General features: G+C 43.3%; 1 protein-coding gene across 9 annotated transcripts in view; it reads left to right on the forward strand.

The window, feature by feature from the left end:
- Positions 1 to 22626, forward strand: part of st3gal2 (ST3 beta-galactoside alpha-2,3-sialyltransferase 2) — a 340428-nt gene that overhangs the window by 201503 nt on the left and 116299 nt on the right. The window lies entirely within an intron of this gene.

Genomic DNA, 22626 nt, shown 5'->3' on the forward strand with positions numbered 1-22626 from the left:
GAGGCTAATTCCATGTCAGACATTACAACATTGGCTAAGATCATAAATTGGCAAATTAATACACTGAGAGATGGGAAGGATACCTGCTATTAACATAGAACATTACATGCAGTACAGGCCCTTCGGCCCTCGATGTTGCGCCAACCTGTGAAACCAACCTAAAGCTCATCTAACCTACACTATTCCATTATCATCCAAAGGACATCATAATGTCACATTAGTGTGTTAGAAGATACTCTCCTGAGGTTTTAGTTAAAGATACAGTGACAAAGTAAAAGGACATTATTTTCCTTCTGATTATGTTTATAGAATCTTTACATAGAAGAAGCAGGCCATTCTGTCCATCATCTCACTGAGGATTTGTTCTTCAGAGCCCTTCAGGTTCTTTCTTTTCATCTAAGTGTCCAATTCCTTTTGGTAAAGTTACTACTCCAACTGCTTCTTTTACCGTTTCCGATCACAATAACCTGGTATCAAAGAGATTTTCCTTACCTCAGATCATGTACTTTTACCCCTTATTTTAAATTTGCTGCTTATCAAACACTGCTGCTTGTGAAAACAGTTTCTCCTTACTTACTTGATTCAATCCCACAAAATTTTGTATACTTTGTTCATCATTTTTACATTTTATTAAACTACCCTTGACCTTCTCTGCTCACTGGAGAATGTGTGACAGTTTTTGTGTTGTCTTCACATCACTGAAGTTATTGAAACCTGGTCTCATTCTAATCAGTCAGTCACCTCTACACTTGCTCCAAGGTTTTGCCATCCTTTCTGGAGGGATATGCTCACTTAGAGTCATAGAGATGTACAGCATGGAAACAGACCCTTTGGTCCAACCCATCCATGCCGACCAGATATCCCAACCCAATCTAGTCCCACTTGCCAGCACCCGGCCCATATCCCTCCAAACCCTTCCTGTTCATATACCCATCCAAATGCCTCTTAAATGTTGCAATTGTACCAGCCTCCACCACATCCTCTGGCAAATCATTCCATACACGGACCACCCTCTGCGTGAAAAGGTTGCCTCTTTTATATCTTTCCCCTCTCACCCTAAACCTATGCCCTCTAGTTCTGGACTCCCCAACCCCAGGGAAAAGACTTTGTCTATTTGTCCTATCCATGCCCCTCATAATTTTGTAAACCTCTATAAGGTCACCCCTCAGCCTCCGACGCTCCAGGGATAACAGCCCCAGCCTGTTCAGCCTCTCCCTGTAGCTCAGATCCTCCAACCCTGGCAGCATCCTTGTAAATCTTTTCTGAACCCTTTCAAGTTTCACAACATCTTTCCGATAGGAAGGAGACCAGAATTGGACACAATATTCTAACAGTGGCCTAACCAATGTCCTGTACAGCCGCAACATGACCTCCCAATTCCTGTACTCAATATTCTGACCAATAAAGGAAAGCATACCAAACACCTTCTTCACTATCCTATCTACCTGTGACTCCACTTTCAAGGAGCTATGAACCTGCACTCCAAGGTCCCTTTGTTCAGCAACACTCCCTAGGACCTTACCATTAAGTGTATAAGTCATGCTAAGATTTGCTTTCCCAAAATGCAGCACCTCGCATTTATCTGAATTAAACTCCATCTGCCACTTCTCAGCCAGATGGCCCCTCGGGTCCAGATCCTGTTGTAATCTGAGGTAACCCTCTTCGCTGTCCACAACGTCTCCAATTTTGGTGTCATCTGCAAACTTACTAACTGTACCTCTTATGCTCGCATCCAAATCATTTATGTAAATGACAAAAAGTAGAGGGCCCAGCACCGATCCTTGTGGCACTCCACTGGTCACAAGCCTCCAGTCTGAAAAACAACCCTCTACCACCACCCTCTGTCTTCTACCTTTGAGCCAGTTCTGTATCCAAATGGCTCGTTCTCCCTGTATTCCCTGAGATCTAACCTTGCTAATCAGTCTCCCATGGGGAACCTTGTTGAACGCCTTACTGAAGTCCATATAGATCACATCTACTGCTCTGCCCTCATCAATCTTCTTTGTTACTTCTTCAAAAAAACTCAATCAAGTTTGTGAGACATGATTTCCCATGCACAAAGCCATGTTGACTATCCCAAATCAGTCTTTGCCTTTCCAAATACATGTACATCCTGTCCCTCAGGATTCCCTCCAACAACTTGCCCACCACCGAGGTCAGGCTCACTGGTCTATAGTTCCCTGGCTTGTCCTTACCACCTTTCTTAAACAGTTGCACCACGTTTGCCAACCTCTAGTCTTCCGGCACCTCACCTGTGACTATCGATAATACAAATATCTCAGCAAGAGGCCCAGCAATCACTTCTCTAGCTTCCCACAGAGTTCTCGGGTGCACCTGATCAGGTCCTGGGGATTTATCCACCTTTAACCGTTTCAAGACATCCAGGACTTCTTCCTCTGTAATCTGGACATTTTACAAGATGTCACCGTCTATTTCCCTACAGTCTATATATTCCACATCCTTTTCCACAGTATGTTCTCACTGACTTTCTGCCAGTGATTTAGAACCTGCTTCATTCTATTCTCTGTACCTCTTTTTAGAAAGTTAGTCATCCTTTAGTCCTTATAATGGATTTATTAACTAGTGCTGCCAATTCCAATGATACAAGTGCATAAATTTCTAGGCCATTAATCCCTATACATCAGTTAAAATTGTCATGATTAGACCTAGGGTTACTTGATGTTGAAAACAGATACCAAAGGCCTCACTATTCCCAGCACTGACAGCCCCCAGCTCATTAGTTTAACCAATGACAGAACATGTAAGATAGTAGTTATCAAATGCCTGAAGTAAATATTTACAAGGATGTTGCCAGGGTTGGAGGGTTTGAGCTATTGGGAGAGGCTGTATAGGCTTGGGCTATTTTCCCTGGAGCTTCAGAAGCCAAGGGGTAATGTTATAGAGGTTTATAATATCATGAGGGGCATGGATAGGGTGAACAGACAAGGTATTTTTCCTGGGATTTATGAGTCCAGAACTGGAGAGCATAGGTTTAGGGTGAGAGGGGAAAGATGTGAAAGGGACCTGAGGGGCAACTTTTTTCACACAGAGGGTGGCACGTGTATGAAATGAGCTGCCAAAGGAAGTGTTAGAGGCTGATACAATTACAACTTTAAAAGGCATCTGGATGGGTTTATGAATAGCAAAGGTTCAGGGGAATATGGACCAAATGCTGGCAAATGGTTGAGACTAGATTAATTTATGAAATATCTAGTCAGTATGGACAAGTTGGACTGAAGGGTCTGTTTCGATGCTGTACAGATCTGTTACTTTGACTTTAGTAGCAGTGAGTGTGGGAATGTAGGTTCACCCTACCCATGTATCTCAGAGTTGATGGGAACGGCACAAAATAAATTACAACAGCTTTTAAGCCCTATTGAGCAGATATGCTTTGAAAAGCTTAAGTGGAGCAGATTTCAGAGTAAAAGAATCAGTGGGAGAGATTATTTTGAATAGGAGTGTATCTTTGCAGGGTCATGTGATCTGAAGTCTGCATCATTTGCCGTTTGTTCTGTTATGGTTTTAAGTTGGTATGCATGAAATGTAGTAATCGGTGGTAGAGTTGGTATAAATGCTGTGGGTAAACCACTGTTTACTGTTGTTAGGCTGAAGATATCAAGCAAGGTGTCTCAGTGTTTTCAGTGAGTCATGAACTCAACAATAAAGTTATAATCTATTAATGTGGAATTGTATTGTCTGATTTAACTGAATAGTTACATTGGATTATGCAAGATGAGCATGGTAAAAACAAAAAGCTAATTCTGTGGTTGCTGCACAGACTGTTTAAACTTTAAACAAAAATAGAAAGAGAAAGGAGTCAGACAATGAGCAGTATAGACCAGAGAGATCCAAGTTTTGATATCTGATTTGTGTATGAAGTCAGTATTAATTGGTCCCTACCTAAACACATGTTCTTGGGTGGAAATACCCAGGATTGCCTACAATATATGAACAGAATTAGGGTATTCTTCCACCCAGTGCACACTGCTATTAAACATTCCCCAATCTTTCCTCAAAGTTTAATGCCATAGTCCTTTTGTTTTCTTCTCCCTCAAGTGCTTGTCTAGTTTCCCCTTAAACACCATTCACTTCGACCACTCCCCTGTGGTTCAATCCTCACCAATCTTTGGGCTTCTTCTGAATTCCCTATTGAATTTCCTGGTGACTATCTAATATAATTATGGTCTTCCCCACAAGTGGAAATGTTCTCCCTACATCTGCTCTAACCTGGGGGTGGTACAGTGGCTCAGTGGTTAGCCCTGATGCCTCACAGCATCGGGGACCCAGGTTTGATTCCATTCTCGGGCGACTGTCTGTGTGGAGTTTGCACATTCTCCCTGTGTCTGCGTGGGTTTTCTCCGGATGCTCCGGTTTTCTCGCACAGTCCAAAGTCGTGCAGGTTGCATAAATTGGCTGTGGGAAATGCAGGGTTACAGGGATTGAATAGGCAGATGAGTCTAGGTGGGATGTTGTTTGGAGAGTCATTGTGGATTTAATGGGCCAAATGTCCTGCTTCTATGAACAAAACTTGTCATAAGTGTATTTTATTAGATTATTAGGTCACCCCCTCAGCTTTCTCTTTTCAAGAGCAGAAAGAGATCCAGCCGATGTATCTTTTCCTGATATAAATGACCCATCCTTTTCTGATATTGTCTTTGTAAACCCTCTCTGGATCTCTTCCAGTGCTTTTTTATCCTTTTACTAACATGGCAACTGGAACTGCCCACTATGCTCTTGTGGGGCGGTTCGCACAAAAATTCAGTGCAGGTTTAACTTTCCTACTTTTCAATACTATTCCACTAGAACAAGTCTTGTGCTTGGTTTGCTGCTTTTTTTTAAAATGGCCTTTTATTTTGAACAGAATTACACCTGTACAGTCAAATAGCCATGCCAGAACTCAGTGTTGAGGCTTACTCCTGAAGTACAAGGTACTGAATGACTATTGGCACCTATTACAAAATGCCTGGTGATCCCTATCAATTCAGATCATCCGAAGAGGAAAAAAGTATGAGGTAGAAATAATGAACTTTGTTTGAGGATAAAGAGGTGGCACATGGCATGCTGTTTGATATATCATGGTTCAAACACAAAAAAAAGGTGATATATTTGATGGAGTCGTAGCAACAAGCCTATTTCTTCCATTCCCACAGAACATTTTTATGTTCTGTTGTCCTTGCAGTTTCCAGTTGCCACCGTGTTTCAAACTGGGATTTTGGAAAAGGGGTGCACTTTTGTTGCAGGATTGTACATTGAAACGACAGTTTGACAGCTGGTGTCTGACCAGTGTATATGGGCTCTTTGAGGAGTCCATAGATTAATAGATAAATTGGCGCAGTGGTAGTGTCTCTACCCTTGGACTGGGAGGCCCAGGTTCAAGTCCTACCTGTTCCAGCAGTATGTAATAGTATCTCTGAATAGGTTGGTTATTAAAAAATGGTTAAAATGTGTATTGGATATTAGTTACACGATTTCAGGGAGGTATCTCAGATTGCCCCACACAAGGGACTCTATTTCTGTGGTCCATGTTCCTGTGATAAATGGCAAAATGTGAAGCAGAAATGATACATTAGACAATTGTTGGCGTGTGTGGTGGCGGTGGTGGGGATGGGGTGTGGGTGGAAATCATTGAATTTGATGTTGTCGTACCAGAGTGTATAATTTTACAAGTGGTTTAGAAAACAAAATATTATCTAAGGTGTCTCGATCACTATAAACTCATAGAGATCTCCAGCACAGAAACAGACCCTTCGGTTTAACTTGCCAATCCCGACCAGATATCCCAAATTAATTGAGTCCCATTTGCCAGCATTTGGCCCATTGCCCTCTAAATGCTTCCTATTCATATACCCACAAAGATGCCTTTTCAATGTAATTGTACCAGCCTCCACAACTTCCTCTGGCAGCTCATTCTGGACACACACCACCCTCTGCATGATAAAGCTACCCATCAGGTCCCTTTTAAATCTTTCTTCTCTCATCTTAAACCTATGAGCTTGTAAATGTGTTCGCACCATTGGCCACTATAACCAATGTGTGCAAATTCAAAGGGAATTGAACAAGTTACATTCAGAGGCCAATCGAATTCATCACCGATAACCGAGAACTCCTTCTGGACCACTACTGACCTGTGTTGCCACCTTCAGGGTACAATGGACCTGAACACCCAGATCTCTCTGTACATCAATTTTCCCCAGGGCTTTTCCATTTACTGTATAGTTCGCCCTTGAATTGGATCTTCCAAAATGTATCACCTCACATTTGCCCGGATTGAACTCCATCTGCCATTTCTCTGCCCAACTCTCCAATCTATCTATCTTCTGCTGCATTCTCTGACAATCCCCTTCACTATCTGCTACTCCACCAATCTTAGTGTTATCTGCAAACTTGCTAATCAGACCACCCATACCTTTCCTTCAGATTATTTATGTATATCAGAAACAACAATGGTCCCAACACGGATCCCTGTGGAACACCATTTTGAGAAACTCCCTTCCACTGCTACTTGCTGTCTCTTGCTGCCCTGCCAGTTCTTTATCCATCTAGGTAGTACAGCTTGGACCCCATGTGACTTTACTGCATTTTGGAAAAACAAACCAGAGCAGGACTTACACACTTAATGGCAAGGTCCTGGGGAGTGTTGCTGAACAAAGAGACTTTGGAGTGCAGGTTCATAGTTCCTTGAAAGTAGAGTCGCAGGTAGATAGGCTGGTGAAGGAGGTGTTTGGTATGCTTTCCTTTATTGGTCAGAGCATTGAGTAGAGGAGTTGGGAAGTCATTTGGCGGCTGTACAGGACGTTGGTTAGGACACTTTTGGAATATTGCGTGCACTTCTGGTCTCCTTCCTATCTGAAAGATGTTGTGAAACTTGAAAGGATTCATAAAAGATTTACAAGGATGTTGCCATGGTTGGAGGATTTGAGCTACAGGGAGAGGCAGAATAGGCTGGGGCTGTTTTCCCTGGAGCATCGGAGGCTGAGGGGTGACCTTATAGAGGTTTATAAAATCATGAGGGGCATGGATAGGGTAAATAGACAAAGTCTTTTCCCTGTGGTGGGGGAGTCCAGAACTAGAGGGCATAGGTTTAGGATGAGAGGAGAAAGATATTTTCACGCAGAGGGTGGTGTGTGTATGGAATGAGCTGCCAGAGGAAGTAGTGGAGACTAGTACAATTGCAACATTTAAAAGATATCTGGATGGGTATATGAGTAGGAAGGGTTTAGAGGGATATGGGCTAAGTGCTGGCAAATGGGACTAGATTAAATAAGGATAACTGGTCGGCATGGACGAGTTGGACCGAAGGGTCTGTTTCCGTGCTGTACATCTCTATAACTCTATAACTCCTGAGTTTTGTTAGAACTGAAACTGTGAATTACACTTTATTCCATAATTTCCAGGTGAGAGCCAGCACCATGAGAAATAAAGTTTTGGTCAGAAGAGCAAATAAACGTGATGGGATAATGTTTATAAGCCGATGTGGCAATAATGAAATTCTATTTATCTTAGTGGGACTACATCTAGACGACTGGTTATGATCGCTATTTTACTCGGAGGGCATAGTATTATTGGAGGGAATCCAGAGTACAAGATAGACAGACAGACTGACTTACAGACATTCCAGGAATTCCAATGACCGGTTATAATCATTTGAGATTTAAAATCACGTGAAGGGCACACTCTGCTTGTGATGTGTGAACAGGACAATGACTTCAGGCCAAAGGTTGCTGTCTAAGATGCACAGCTCCATCATTATCTTCCTAAAAGTGACATTCTGCTGTCAACCTCAGCACTAAAAAAAAAAGTGCACTGAAAGATGTGGTCACACCAAGTTGCTGTATTTGTGTGATCAGCATGAACTAAACTCACCACAGAGATTTATATTGACATTGATTTATATTTAAGTAACATTTGACCAGTTTAATAACTGTTAATTACTTTCAAACAGCCTCTCTGGAACTGAAAGTTAACTGTTACAAGTCTCCTTCAGGTTTAAGTTAGTGATGGAGGCTTTAAAATGTATATTATTGATATTTATTATACTAACTTTTCCTATGTAGCTATCTTATTCAAGTCTCTGTATTTTACATTTTTTACCTGATCTGACATTGAATTCATCTGCTTTAATTTAGATTTGCTTTGCAGTCCTCCATCATTCTGCTCATTTAGGAAGATGCATAGGTTGATTGCCCTGTTCACTCAGATCATAGATGCCCCATTTTCTTCACTGCCACATTATTTGCTGCATTTTTAGCAGCTCACCACACAAAGGATTTGCATGCCTGAATCCACAAGGGCAAGTCTAGCTAATGGCAGGCACACGGTGATGTCCTGCTCAGTAAATAAAGGTCCATCAGGCCAAGTAGAAATTTACCCAAGAGAATGCTTCATTATTGCTGAACTGAATGTTCCAATCATGCCAGTTTCTAACAAGCTCATTTGCAGTTCGGAAGCATGTCATCAATCTGATTGTTCCATAACAGGGCTTTGGGCCAACTCCAGTCAAATCAGACTGAATGGAGGCAGAAGAGGGATTTGATGGACTTCTTTTTATACACTTATGAATTGTTTTTTGGGAACAATGTGACTATTTCCACAGTAACCACTCTTCAGTCCTTTAGGGTGATATATATATATGTGTGTGTGTGTATATTTAGTGAATATATATATTCCATGGCAACAACATCATAGAATAATGTACCAGTCATCCCTTGAAACTAATTCCCATAATAAAGATTATTAGTAAAATTACATTATGAAGTAGTTTGGGTCCCCTTTCTTCATCAGTTTCCATCATGACTCTGTTCCAGGATCATGTATAGAATAAACCGGGAGAGTTACTTCTTATTTTCTTCATAAATATGACACGTTTAATAGGGATATATAAAGGCAAAACAATGACATGCTTTGGAGAGAGAGAGAGAATAGAATTAAATGGGTCATTCGCCGGTTAGCAGCCTGTGACTGATGAGATACACCAAAGATCAGCTGTTCACAGTCTGGATCAGTCATTTGGATGTGAGGACCAAAGGGCTGTTGTGGGCACAGTGGTAATGTCCTTACCCCTGAGCCAGGAGACTTGGGTTCAAGTCCCACCTGCTCCAGAGGTGTGTGATAACATCTCTGAACAGATTGATGAGGAAAATAGGTGGACAAAAAAAAAAGATGGGCTCTTGTGGCACTGTGGTAATGTCCCTCCCCCGGATCCAGGAGATCTGTGTTCAAATCCTACCTACTCCAGAGGTGTGTAATAACTTCTCTGAACAGTTTAATTGGGAAAAATATAGAATTGGGGATCATATGTAATAATTCTAATTTCATCAGTGACACAGTTTGTTCAGAATTTGTGGCACTCAAGGGGGCATTGGATGATTATTGGGAAAGAAAAGGTGTGCGGGATATGGAGATAAGGCTGAAGGTCAGCACTTGATAATAGAATCAGTGCAGGCATGATGGGCCAAATAGCCTCCTCCTTTTTAACAGTTATGTGATGTCTTCTGAGGGTCAGCTTGGATGGGTTTTCTGGGGGTGGAAGAAGTGGCTTTGGGGGTTTTGCAAAAGGTGGTTAAGACCAAGCTGCTGGAATTAGTGGACAATCTGGAGTTGGAGCTGCCTCCTTCGGTGAAAAGAAAGGAGAGATAATTACAGCAATAGCTCAGCATTTAAATTTGCTGGGAACGCCATCAGAATTTTTGGAGATGGCTAAAATTCAATTGAAAATGAAGCAGCGTGAGTTAGAGGCAGAAGACCAGGAAAGGACAACAGAAATGAAACAGTTTGAATTACGATTAAAAACAGAGGAAAGTGAGACAGAAAAGGAGAGGAAGGAAAGGAAGAAAGAGAGGAAGTTTGAACTTCAGAAATTGGCACTTTGACAGGAAAGAAAGTGAGGGCTGCAGATGCTGGAGATCAGAGCTGAAAATGTGTTGCTGGAAAAGCGCTGCAGGTCAGGCAGCATCCAAGGAACAGGAGAATCGACGTTTCGCGCATAAGCCCTTCTTCAGCCCTTCCTGAAGAAGGGCTTATGCCCGAAACGTCGATTCTCCTGTTCCTTGGATGCTGCCTGACCTGCTGCGCTTTTCCAGCAACACATTTTCAGCCGCGACTTAGACAGGAAAGTCAGCTTAAAGGGATGGAGATGAAGGCGGAACGTAAGCTTAGTGAGAAAAAAGCTTAGTGAAGAGAGTAAGGATGAGCAAACTCATGCTAGCCAAAAGCCTATTGAGGATCTGTTTAAATATATTCACGCATTGTCAAGACTTGACTGAGAAACGGAGGCGTTTGGTGGCAGGAGTAAAACAGACCGAAACAGAATGTAGTAGATCATGTTTGCATGATTATAATCAATGTATAATGTATGTGGGTGTTGTAGTCAAAGAGTATGGCACTAGAAAGTCAAAGAGTGTGACACTGGAAAAGCACAGCCAGTCAGGCAACATCCGAAGAGCAGGAGAACCGATGGTTCGAGCATAAGCTTTTCATCAGGAATGAGGCTTGTGGCCCAAGGGAGCTGACAGATAATTGGGAGGGGGGGTGGGGTTGGGGGGGAAGGTAGCTGGGAATGCAATAGGTAGATGAAGTTCGGGGTGATGGTGATAGGTCAGAGCAGAGGGTGGAGCATTTAGGTAGGAAGGAAGATGGACAGGTAGGACAGTTAAAGAGGGCAGTGACAAATTGAAACGTTGGATCTGGGATAAGGTGAGGGGAGAGGAATTGAGGAAACTGGTGAAATCTACATTGATCCTGTGTGGTTGGAGGGTCCCAAGGCAGAAGATGAGGCGTTCTTCCTCCAGGAGTCAGGTGGCAATGGTTTGGCAGTGGAGGAGGCCCAGGAACTGCATGTTCTTGGTGGAGTGGGGGTGGGGGAGGTAAAGTGTTCGGCCACACGGTGCATGTGTCCCAGAGATGTTCTCTGAAACATTCTGCAAATTGGCATCCTGTCTCTTCAATGTAGAGGAGACCGCATCAGGAGCAACGGACACAGTGTGTGGGAGTACAAGTAAATCATTGTCAGATATGAAAGGATCCTAAGGGGGAGGTATGGGGACAGGTTTTGCACTTCTTCCAGTGGCAGCGGAAGGTATCAGGAGTGATGGGTTGGTTGGTGGTGAGCGTGGATCTAACAAAAGGAGTCTCAGAAGAAATGGTTTCTCTGGAATGCAGATACTCCAGAATACCAAACACTTTAACTCCCCTTCCCACTCCACCAAGAACATGCAAGTCATGGGCCTCCTCCACTGCCAAGCCCTTGCCACCCAACGCCTGGAGGAAGAACGTCCCATCTTCCGCCTTGGGACCCTCCAACCACACAGGATCAATGTGGACTTCACCAGTTTCCTCAGTTCCCTTCCCTCCACCTTATCCCAGATTCAACCTTCCAACTCGTCACCGCCCTCTTGAACAGTCCTACCTGTACATCTTCCTTCCCATCTATCTTCTCCAACCCATCACATTCACCCCCACCTATTGCATTCCCAGTTACCTTCCCCCCCCCCCCCAGCCCCACCCCTCTCCCATTTATCTCTCAGCCCCTTGGGCCACCAGTCTTATTCCTGATGGAGAGTTCATGCTCGAAACATGGATTTTCCTGCTTCTCGGATGCTGCCTGACCTGCTGTGCTTTTCCAGCACCACACTCTTCGACTCTGATCTCCAGCATCTGCAGTCCTCACTTTTTCCATATGGGTGTTGTCGTGTACTAGCAATTTAAGATTAAATGGCTTTAAAATGAAGCCATCTTTGGATATTGATGGCTCATTTCTTTATTTGGGGGAAGAGTGACAATGATGCTCCTTTAACAATGTTCTGTTGTCCATGGTTTGTTCAGAGGGGTCTTAAATGCAGAGATTCCGAAAGGTCTGGATTTTAGGACCATTTTGATTATGGCTAACAGATACTGTCTCAGGCAAAAGACTTTCAGGTTTTAAAACAACACTTGTGCAGTGAAAGGGGAGTGCTCAGTCCTCCCAGCTCAGCTTTGTTTTGGTTTGGTTTGGGCTCAGAGCTGCTCGTCAGTTTTTTGAGGCCTGTTGGTATATGGAAGAAGGTATTCCACGCTGAATCTCTCTGCCATCTCTCTCTTGCTCTCCTGTAAGAACCTGGGTTTGATTTTTCCTTTTTTTGCCAAGTGCTGTTTATGGGGTTTGTTGCAAGTATTTGAAATAGCATCATTATGGTGGGATAATCTGTTGGGTTTTCAGATAGGTTAAGTTATTCTAAATTCTGTTTTTTGTTTGTGTTTCTTTTGGTAATCTTACAAATAAATTCTGTTTTGCTTAAAACTAAGTGTTTGGGGCAGCAGCATCCCTCCTGCAATATCCACTGTACACCTGCTCAAAACAACTGGTAAAGTTAGAATCTGGGCTACTTTCTTGAAATATTTTGAGTGGGGTCAGGCCTAGTCCATAACACTGATCATCAAAGAACTAACAGATTTGTGAGGCATCATCTTCCACGCACAAAACCACGCTGACTACTTTTCGTCAGATCCTCTCTTTCCAAATGCATGTATATCTTATCTCAGAATCTTCTCAAGTAACTTACCTACCACAGATGTTAGGCTTACTGGTCTATAGTTCCCTGGTTTTTCTTTGCAGCCCTTCTTGAATAAGGGTGCAACATTTGCCGCCCTCCAGTCTTCTAGGACCTCACCAGTGACTAAAAATGTTGCAAAAATATCAGCCAGGGCCCCCGCAATTTCTTCTCGAGCCTCTTAGACCATAAGACATAGGAGTGGAAGTAAGGCTATTCGGCCCTTCGAGTCCACTCCACCATTCAATCATCGCTGATCGGCATTACAATGCCACTTACTCGCACTCTCCCTGTATCCCTTAATTCCTTGCGAGATTAAGAATTTATCTCTGCCTTGAAAACATTTAACGCCCCTGCCACCACTGCGCTCTTGCAGGGTTCTTGGATATATCTGATCAGGACCAGGAGATTTATCCACCCTCATACATTCTAATACATCCAGCACCACCTCTACTATGATATGGATTGACCCCAAGATATGACCACTAACCTCCCCAAGTTCCCAAGTCTTTACGTCTTTCTCCACAATGAACACAGAGGAGAAATATTCATTGAGGGCCTCCCCATCTCCTGCGGTTCTACACATGTGTGTTCATTTTGGTCCATGACAGATCCTATTCTCTTTCTAGTTACCCATAACATCAAGGGGTGTGGGAATAGCTAAGGAAAGTGGCATTAAGGCAGACTTGAGGGACTGGGGAGCCCCCACCTATGTTTGTAATGGAATAGTAGGAGAAATCGTAAGTAATAGAGTACAATGGATATAACACAGTTGTTTTCTGTTGCCCTCTCAAGACCAGCACCAGTAAACACAATGATGATGGCCTGTACTATGACTGTAATCTATTTCTTTATTTATCACTTAGTCAATTTAACACGACAGCAATAAAATTGTGTCAGATTACAACGCAAAGCTGCTTCAGGTTCACTACTGATACCTAGGTAAGACCTGCTGACCCGGCTTCAGACCCTCAGCTGGGACTGTCCTCTTTCTCTGAACTCCGAGCTCCGGCTCCTGCGATGCTTGCACTGATGATGCCTTCAAAACACTTCTCTTTATGTTTTCTCCAGTAAGTTCAATTTCTGCCCAGGACTGAAAGGTTTAAAAGGGGACCTGAGGGGCAACTTTTTCACGCAGATGGTGGTGCATGTATGGAATGAGCTGCCAGAGGAAGTGGTGGAGGCAACATTTAAAAGGCATCTCGATGGGTTTATGAATAGGAAGGGTTTAAGAGGGATATGAGCCAAATGCTGGCAAATGGGCCTCGATTATCTTAGGATATCTGGTCAGCATGGACAAGTTAGACCAAAGGGTCTGTTTCCGTTGTGTGACTCTTAGGATCATGCATCCAAAGATCATATGGACAAGATACATGTGTTGCCTTTTCCTTGGTCTATCTTTAACCAGTTTCTGGTTCTGCCTTGCACAGGAGGCTATTTTTCCGGTGATGTTAGCCACTTTTTCCAATCATCCTTGTACAGACCAAACACTTAATCATTCGGGTACAGTGCAGGATTAAGATGCAGTGAAGAAACGTTTTTAAATAAGGTTATTCTGGAATAGCACCATTGAGGGTCTACTAGCAGCAGAATTTAATGCCTCCCTCCATCTCAGCAATGGCAAGTTTGGGAGAATTTAATCAAGCAGGAGGGGCGAGCAAGAGGCCTTGCTTCCTGAATGCTAATTGAGGTCCTGATGTGATAGTTAATGCCCATTTACGGGCCTCGTCTCACTGTCACTGGTCATCGACTGTAGGAGTGAATCCTGTCTTGATTTGCCCATTTCCGGAGAGGGCGCTCCCTTGTTCAAAGGCTCTGCCTTCCTTAATGAGGGACCTGGCATCGGGAAGTGGTGACCTGTTGAGCGTCACTCCCAGCCAGCAACCTACCCGTCCCAGTGACATCCATCCTGTGGTCTGAAACCCTTAGTAATTCCAGGCCTGCACTGGCAACACCCTTCAGTTTTCGTAGCACTGACTGACATTGGCAGTCAGGAACCTAAGTCCTGAGGAAGACCCATTACAGGCCAGTTAAAATGCCCAATGCGCACTTAATTCCCTCAGTGGAGGCAACTGACTAATTACCTTATGACAAAATATATCCCAGATCCAGCTCTATCTCTGGGTTAACTGCTTTGAACTGTGGGAACACATTCTCAAACATTAAGTCAGCAATGTCCCAGCTAGCAGCTTTATCTACTGCACAAAATCTCCCGTTTGTTCAATTTGTTGTGCCACATGGTTCAATTAGTATAAAAACTCTGCAAGGAAAATCTGGTTCACATTTGAACAGGAAACCAGCATTTGATCAGCAGGAGTTCACTGTTCTTCTAACAATGTGTGGATTGTCTCAATGATAATGGTTCTGCGTATATGAATCAAATAGATCACAACAGTGCACCAGAAAACAATGCAAAGCTTTCTGTGGTAATAATGTATAATAGTTAGGGTTGAAGTTCGGGAAAGTAAACGCTTTTGAAATTAGGCCTACTTTTATTGGAGAAAACAGGGTAAAAGACTACGTGGTCGATTCACATTCTCACCATGATGTGGAAAGAAAACAGATACTTTGCAAAAAGCCAAAAGGAACAATTAAACCATGAGCTCAAATTAGAAGAGGAAATATCTCATGAGTGGTGAGGAGAAGATGTAATGAAATGTGCTCATCAAATGTTGCAAGACACTCAGACAAAGTAAATGACAATCTTTCATCAACCATGTGGTTAGCTCAGTGATTAGCACTGCTGCCTCGCAATGCCAGGGCCCCGGGTTTGTTTCCACCCTCAGGAGACTGTGTGGAGTTTGCACATTCTCCCCGTGTCTGCGAAGGTGTCCTCCGGACGCTCTGGTTTCCTCCCACAGTCCAAAGATATGCAGATTAGGTGGATTGACCATGCTAAAATTGTTCATCGTGTCCAGGAGTGCGTAGGTTAGATGAATTAGCCATGGGAAATGCAAGATTACAGGAGAGGATAAGGTTGTGATTCTGTTTGGAGAGTTTAGGCCGAATGGCCTGTTTCCACACTGTAGGGATTCTATGATAAAGTTGAGGTAATGTAAAACCAAGCTCAAACCTGTGCTCACTGATTGACATTGGCGTCTTGTTAAATCCTCATACTCATTTCTAAATTATCTTATGGACTTGCTTCTCCTTATCTTTGTAACCTGCTGCAGCCCTACCATCCTCCTGGATAACCGTACTCATTGAATTTTGACTTCTCAAGCATCTTTTGTGTCCTTCCTGGACACTAATCCAAATTTGAAACAGAGTTAAAAATGCTCATTTCATATGTGAAGCAACCAAATGTGGATCCATTTCAACACTGGAATCTTAGTTATGACAATGCATTGCACGCACTGATAACTCCTAGAAGATGGGAAAGGGCTGATCAGAGAACCCTTGTGTCCTGCATCTCATAATTTCCAATAGGCAAATGCAGAGCAGTAACATCACAAGTGAATAACTCTGTCTCTCTGGGTTAGAAGGAACAATCAGTAATTGATGTAATATGGACAAGGTCACAGAGAATACACCAAACGGTGAGTTAATATCACTTGTACAAGGATTGCTGTCTTTTGGCAGTACCCTTTTGAAAGAGTCAGAGGAGTTGTGAAAAGGTGATCACTGTTGAAAATATTGCCTTTTATTCCCCACCCAAACTCTTCCTGCCTGGCTGCGTGGGTTCAGTTAATGACTATGCCTTCAGTTTGCTGGTTCGCAAGTTTTGGAATTCCCTCTCTACAGCTTTATCTCACTCTCCTCCTTAAGACACCAAATAAAACCCACCCGTTTGATCTTTTGATTTTTTTGTTTTAGTTTGTGAAGCACCAGGGGACATTTTATTAGATTATAGACACAATATAAAGACCTTGGATCGCAGGTTCATAGCTCCTTGAAAGTGGAGTCGCAGGGAGATAGGATAGTGAAGAAGGCGTTTGGTATGCTGTCCTTTATTGATCAGAGTATTGAGTACAGGAGTTGGGAGGTCATGTTGTGGCTGTACAGGACATTGGTTAGGCCACTGTTGGAATATTGCGTGCAATTCTGGTCTCCTTCCTATCGGAAAGATGTTGTGAAACTTGAAAGGGTTCAGAAAAGATTTACAAGGATGTTGCCAGGGTTGGAGGATTTAAGCTATAGGGAGAGGCTGAACAGGCTGGGGCTGTTTTCCCTGGAGCGTCAGAGGCTGAGGGGTGACCTTATAGAGGTTTGCAAAATTATGAGGGGCATGGATAGGGTAAATAGGCAAAAATTTTTCCCTGGGGTTGGGGTTTAGGGTGAGAGGGGAAAGATATAAAAGAGACCTAAGGGGCAACTTTTTCATGCACGTTCATGTATGGAATGAGCTGCCAGAGGAAGTGTTGGAGGCTGATACAATGGCAACGTTTAAGAGGCATTTGGATGGGTATATGAATAGGAAGGGTTTGGAGGGATATGGGCCGGGTGCTGGCAGGTGGGATTAGATTGGGTTGGGATATCTGGTCGGCATGGACAGGTTGGACCGTAGGGTCTGTTTCCGTGCTGTACATCTCTATGACTCTATGACTGTAAATACAGATTGCTGTTGTGAGTGCATTTGTTTGTGTTTTATCCTGGATGGCAGGTTTCCATATGTCCTGTAGGTGGGGTGATCTGTCTAACCTGTTGTATTCTGTTGTGGTCATTATATGATAATCCAAAAGCATTTGGACAGGCTAGATCAATAAGCAAAGAGATGGCAGATGCAATTCCATGTGGATACGTGAAAAGTCACGCGATTCGATAGGAGAAGCAAGAATGTAGAGTCCTCATAAAATGGTAGTGTGCTTGAGGTAACAAAGCAGAAACGCAGTCTTGAATTTTGGTGATTGGTTTGGCAAAACTGATGATGACAAATGTTCAAGAAACCAAGAAAAATGTGAGGTTGTGTGGCTTTGGATGTGACTGATAACTCAAGGAATTGATGCTGAGGATGTATCTGACCTTGGTAAGGCAATGTCTGGAGTATAATTTATTACAGAAAAGATGCAGATTGATGAGGGGAGCCCAAAGATAGTGAGAAGAGTGATAAACCTAAATATTTAATTTGATTTTGATTTATTTATTGTCACATGCACCTACATACAGTGAAAAGATTTGTTTACAAATAGTATAGGAGGTCATAGCAAGTAAGGACATGCAGATCAAAGGGTGAGAAAAAAAAACCTGGGCAGAAGCATACAGGTTAGGTCGCACAGGGCAAGATCAACATTAGCAAGATCAGCATTATTTGAAGTTAGAGAGTCCATTCATCAGTCTAATAACCACCGGGAAAAAGCTGTTCCTGAACCTGCTGGTGAATGTGATTAAGCTTCTGTATATTCTGCCTGATGGAAAAGCTGAGTTATGAGGAAGGATTGTTGACACAAGGTGTGATCCTTTGCAGAGGAAGGAAAGAGATTAACAAAAAACCTGCAGATGCTAGATTCCAAGGTAGACAAGCAGGAGGCTGGAAGAACACAGCAAGGACTGAAGAAGGGTTATACCCGAAACGTTGACTTCTCCATCTCCTGATGCTGCCTGGTTTACTGTGTTCTTCCAGCCTCCTGCTTGTCTACTGAGGAAGGGAAATAGGGCAGACTCAATTGAAGTCTTAACATTTGTCATAGAATCCCTACAGTGTGGAAGCAAGCCATTCGGCCCATCAAGTCCACGCCGACCCTCTGAAGAGCATCCCACCCCCACCCCATAACCTGCAATCCCATTGTTAATGCCCCTAGCTGCATATCCCTGGACACTATGGGCAATTTAGCAGAGCAGTTCCACCTAACCTGCACATCTTTGGATTGTGGAAAAAAACTGGAGCACCCAGAGGAAACCTGCGCAGACTCAGGGAGAACGTGTAAACTACACACAGACTATCAACCAAGGGTGGAATAAAATCAGGTCCCTGGGGCTAACCACTAAGCTACCATACTGCAGAGGGTTAGTTAGCTCAGTTGGCCGGATAGCTAGTTTGCATGGTGGAGAGAGTTTGAATCCAGCAAAGTTTCTTCAACTGTTGACCCACAAAATTTAAGAGGTAGTCAACAGAAAAACAATTTGAAGACTAATGCTACTGTATTAGTAAGAGGATTATAGAAATGTGCGCACATTGCCAATGTACAGTTTAAAATGGACTGGGTGAATTGTTATTGGTAAAAGGATTTGGGGTTTTTTAGTTAGTAAATTTGCAGATGACACAAAGTTTGGAGGTGTCGTCGAGATATCGAGGACTTTTGCAGGCTGCAGCGCGATATAGACAGGATGCAGAGCTGGAGGAGAAAGTGAGGACTGCAGATGCTGGAGATCAGAGCTGAAAATGTGTTGCTGGAAAAGCACAGTAGGTCAGGCAGCATCCAAGGAACAGGAGAATCGACGTTTCGGGCATGAGCCCTTCTTCAGGAATCCTTCCTGAAGAAGGGCTCATGCCCGAAACGTCGATTCTCCTGTTCCTTGGATGCTGCCTGACTCGCTGTGCTTTTCCAGGATGCAGAGCTGGGCTGAGAAATGGCAGATGGAGTTCAACCTGGATAAATGTGAAGTGATGCATTTTGGAAGGTCGAACTCGAATGCTGAATATAGGATTAAAGACAGGATTCTTGATAGTGTGGAGGAACAGATGGATCTGGGTGTTCAAGTACATAGATCCCTCAAAATTGCCATCCAAGTGGATAGGGTTGTGAAGAAAGCATATGGTGTTCTGGCTTTCATTAACAGGGGGATCGAGTTTAAGAGCCGCGAGGTTTTGCTGCTCTTAAACTCGATCCCTGGTGAGACCACACTTGGAATATTGTGTCCAGTTCTGATCGCCCTACTATAGGAAAGATACAGAGGCTTTGGAGAGGGTGCAAAGAAGGTTTACCAGGATGCTGCCTGGACTGGAGGGCTTGTCTTACAAAGAGAGGTTAACTAAGCTCGGACTTTTCTCTCTGGAGAGAACGAGGAAGAGAGGTGACCTGATCAAGGTATACAAGGTAATGAGAGGAATAGATAGAGTCAATAGCCAGAGACTTTTCCCCAGGGCAGGATTGACTGGTATGAGGGGTCATAGTTTTAAGATATTAGGGGAAAGGTATAAAGGAGACGTCAGAGGTAGGTTCTTTACGCAGAGAGTTATGAATGCATGGAATGCGTTGTAAGCAGTGTCAGTAGAGATATTTAAGCAACTGCTGGACAGGCACATGGAGAGCAGTGAGGTGAGCGGTGTGTAGATAAGTTATTATTTTTTACAATAGGATTAAACCTTGGCACAACATCGTGGGCCAAAGGGCCTGTTCTGTGCTGTACTTTTCTATGTTCTATCATTCTAAGCAAACTATTGGGTATTTTGGAAAGGGAATTGGGTTGACTAATGTTCTTCTCCAAAAACATAACTAATGTCTGTAGTAACTTTGTTGCATAAAGGTTATGATAGTGATGAGTGTGTTTTGATGAAAATGGATTGAAAGTCTATGGCACATTATGGAGTGTGTAACGTTTGACCTCCATCTCAGCCAGTGGAGTTAGCAAGCAGCCTTGAGTCCATTCCCTCCTGAACGCCAGTACAACAAGAACCACTTCTACAGTTTCCCCAGTGTCCATGTATAACTCAGGAGCAAACTCAGGTGAGGGACGACAAGTGTTCTTGCTGAAAATTTAAAGGCATTGCTAGAAGTAATTAAAACACTTTGTTTCTCTCTAAACAGAGTATCAGAATAAATGCATCTTTTAAATAGAGATTAACTTGGGTGTTTCTTCATGAAATACTGTGTCTTAAGTCGAGAAGTAAAAAGCTCTATCAAAGTATGAATTGATTTGAGAAGAATTTGGAAGCTAATATGTTTAGGCCAGGGTGACGAACTGTCCTGGAGTTTCTAGATTATCCCAGAATTTGGCTCACGTCCTGTGACCTAGAAACAGGATTCCCAGGCTGCCATTTGTTCTGGATTTCTCAGGCAGAAAATGAGGAAGCTGCAGGAGGGGGGAACCCGGGGAGGGAAGAGGGATGCCCCAAGGGGAGAGGATGGAGGCAGTGAGGGTTGCTATGGTTGGGGGAGGTGGTGCCTTTGGTGTTGGGAGGATACAACTCCTTCGGTCTTCACTGTATCCTGCAGTGACACTGGCTGTATAGAACAGGAACCTGCTGTCCTCTCTCAGGGTGGCCCAATTCATGTTTCCAATGCTGCCTGTCCTATCAGCCAGTCCTGCCTGCTGATGCCGATAGTGTAGTCTGACACTGGAACCCCCCCCAAACACACACCCCCGCTGCCGAAGCCTGGAGCTCCACAAGACCATCTTGCAAAGCTAGTCTCCCCTTCTGAAATGCTGCAACCACATTTCATAGCATCTCTGGGACTAGGTGGAAAGCATGGAGGACAGGTGCTAAGGGAATTCAGAAAGGCGATTTATTCAATTGTGTATGGCATAATTTAATTTATCATTTTTGTTTGCAGTGTTGATGTTGTGGTTGTAGCTTTTATTCTAGCATTGTGGCCAAGAAGGCAATATATTGTTCAGTAAGAGAGCTGAGAACTACATAACTGTTGGTGAATAGGGCACTGAGATTGGCTTGACTTATATCTCAAAGTCATAGACATGTACAGCACGGAAACAGACCCTTTGGTCCAACTAAACCATGCTGACCAGTTATCCTAAACAAATCTAGTTCCACTTGCCAGCATTTGGCCCATATCCCTCGAAATCCTTCCTATTCATGTATCATCTGGATGCTTTTTAAATGTTGTACACCAAGGGTAGGAATGCTACCTACATTGATATCTTCTTTCCTATTCCTCTTCCTCCTGTACTTTCTCCTCTCCTCATCTGCTTGCCATAGAACCTTTGGCAAAGGTTATCCCCATCCCCCAACAAGATTAAACAGACAACCATGAGTTCTGAAGGCAATTGAGCTGAGTACCATAGAATCCCTCCATGGGGTTGTGCCTGTCCGCACCCCCCAGTCAGGTATCATGTCATCAATAAAAAAAACCCTGCCATTCCTTTCTGTAATGGAGTAAAGACAGCTGGCACACCAGCCATCACAGAGTGAAGGCATCATAACTGTGGCTACAGTACCAGGCAGTGGGTCTTGTGTGGGGTCACCCATCATGTTGACAGTGGAATTCCTCCCCGTTCCTGTCTGTGGCACAGCTGATAGATATGATGTGCATGCAGTAAGTGGCATCCAGCACCATTTGAAAACCTGCAATTGGAACATTTCCTAATGCCTGCTCTGCCAACTTGTTTCTGGAAAGAGAGACAAAAATGTATTTTCTCTCTTAAAAGAAAGACTCAGTAACTTCTCATAGTCCCCTAAAGCCAAAGGGCATTTGATCATCTGTGGTAGGAAATTATTGGAGAAGGTTCTTCAGGATAGGATTTACTCACATTTGGATAAGAATGGATTTACTAGGGATAGAGGGTAGGAGGAGATGTCGAGGGAGTGGAAGGAGGAGATGGCGTTTGGCTTCAGTGGTGTAGAGGTTGGTGCACCAAACTACCAGTGCGCCCATTTTGTCGGCTGGTTTAATGGTGAGGTTGGGTTTATTAGGGATAGTCAGCATGGCTTTGTGCAGAGGAGATTTTGTCTCACAAATTTGATGGAGTTTTTTGAAGAAGTGATGACAATTGATGAGGGTAGGACTGTGGATGTAGTCTATATGGACTTTGTTAAAGCATTTGGTAGGATCTCAGATAGTGGGTCCAAATGGAAGTCATATGGGATCTACAGTGAAATAGTAAGTTGGATAAAAAATTGTTTTGGTCATAGAAAGTAATTGTGGAGGGTTTCTTTTCTGACTGGAGGTCAATAAGGATCAGTGCTGGGATCACTGTTATTTATAATGTATATTAATAATTTAGTGGCCTGGTTGGTACACTTGCAGACAATACAAAATTTGGTGCAGTTATGGAGAGTGAGGAAGTTTGTCAAAGGATACATCAGGATATAGATCAGCTGGAAAATTGGCAGAGAACTGGCACATGGAGTTTAATCTGGACAAGTGTGAGGTAATGCATTTTGGGAAGTTAAATGCAAGAGGAAAGTATACTATAAATGGCAGAACCCTTAGGAGCCTTAATATACGGAGGGCTGAAAATGTGTTGCTGGAAAAGCACAGCAGGT

Source organism: Chiloscyllium plagiosum, unplaced genomic scaffold, assembly GCF_037043375.1.
Source record: "Chiloscyllium plagiosum isolate Xiang-an unplaced genomic scaffold, Cpla_swu_hap1 HiC_scaffold_17, whole genome shotgun sequence".
Classification (NCBI taxonomy): Eukaryota; Metazoa; Chordata; class Chondrichthyes; order Orectolobiformes; family Hemiscylliidae; genus Chiloscyllium; species Chiloscyllium plagiosum.